This window comes from Charadrius vociferus, unplaced genomic scaffold (assembly GCF_000708025.1).
Source record: "Charadrius vociferus isolate BGI_N301 unplaced genomic scaffold, ASM70802v2 scaffold509, whole genome shotgun sequence".
NCBI classification, from domain to species: Eukaryota; Metazoa; Chordata; class Aves; order Charadriiformes; family Charadriidae; genus Charadrius; species Charadrius vociferus.
Genome location: NW_009650093.1, coordinates 455,177 through 456,894, shown reverse-complemented (window position 1 = coordinate 456,894; position 1,718 = coordinate 455,177).

Genomic DNA, 1,718 nt, shown 5'->3' with positions numbered 1-1,718 from the left:
AAAAACCTAAAAAGTTTACATAGAGTTTTAAGAATATTTAGAGTAACAAAGACTTCAAAATGTTTTACTGTCTTGATTCTACACAAACTTTTTATCAATCTAGGTTTAAACAGAGTATTTCTGTCTTGAGATGCATTATTTAAAGAAACCTGTAAAAGAAAATAACAGCAAACAAAAATAAAAGCTATATGGAGAAAATCTTTAAAAAAAGGTGTCTATGTCTGTTCATTCTTAAAGAAATAAGTTGGAGGAATCCATGGGGTCCTAAGGGAGCTATTTGCAGGCTTTCAATTACTTGCTGAAGCTTCTGCCTAGCAAAGTACTTAAGCACCTCTCTGAATAACTTCTAGCACGCAACATGGTATCCCTACGGGTAACAGGACTGTTTCTGTTTAACAGAAAGCACATACTTAACTGGTTGATCCTCAGCGGCCCCTCACAGCATGGGAATATATCATGAAGGCCAGAGGATACTAGGGGATAACATGAACAAATCAGGAAAGTAAAATGAGCTGTATGGGATCTATTTGTTTACATCCTTTCCCAGCAGCACTGATCTAAAAACCTAGAGCTGGCTGAATTTCTGCTGTGTCATAGGAGCATCAGTGTATCAATACTTTTTTCCTTAGGCTAGGAGAAAAAGCTGAAAACCTCCTCACTTGGGATGATAACATATTAATTAAAAAATACTTGGTATTGTATGTTTTGACATTATTGATTACTATATCTTGACATTCCTTGCATAGCTTTATCCCAATTTTGACAATCAAGCATTCCATCAAAATGAAGCTCATTTTTAACTGAACACTTGTTTCCTCAAGAAAAGCCCCATTGTTTTTCAAGAAAATGCTTTTCCCCCCAACCTTTCCCCATACGTCCTCATTCTAAATTACATTTTTCTTCTTTTAGTGGTTTACATCTTGACCGAAGCAGGTCAAACATGGAGCGAGAGAGAGAAGCAATTTTTATGAAAACCCTGGTAGTTCACCCAAATGCCAGCTATCAGACCTCTTTTCTTTCTGTACTGTTGCTAGTGCTGGCTCTAGTGGCTCATATCCTAAACCAAAACCTGGTCACGTGGGGTTAGAGTTATGTCATGATGCTATCTGTGTCCTTGAGCTACCGGTGCCAAGTGTCGGTGCCCCCAAATTGCCTCTCCATCCCTTTTACACTGGTACCTATCATTTTCCACTTGCCTGCTTCTATCATTTCTACAAATCTCAGTGCCTATGTTGAAGTGCCAGCCCTGGGACACAGGCAGCAAGCGGGTGACCGGCAGAGGGGGTCAGACTGCAATAAATCTCATGAGGATGCTGGCTTTTTGAAGTATTTTAAGGTATGTCATTTTTTTTCTGTAATAATCACACAGATTCAGACTCCCAGCCATATACTTTGGCCTGATGCAGGTCATTCCTTCCCTATCCTGGGCAGCCAGGGACCAATTTACCCCTAAGCACAAATTACATCATATATTTTCTGACCAAGTTTTCATTTTGCTTGTAATTTACAGCATTATTTATGTTACTGCTGCATTTAGCCTTTGGAATCATAAGAGGTTTCAATCCTATCTCAATTTTATGGTTTAATACAGAAGTAGCTCAAATGGCTGATAATTAGATATAGTTATACTTTGGATGAGATCCAATATTACATTGATACGTATTGGATAAGGACCTTGAAATAAATTTTCAAGAGGGACAGTAGGGGTTTGGCACAAT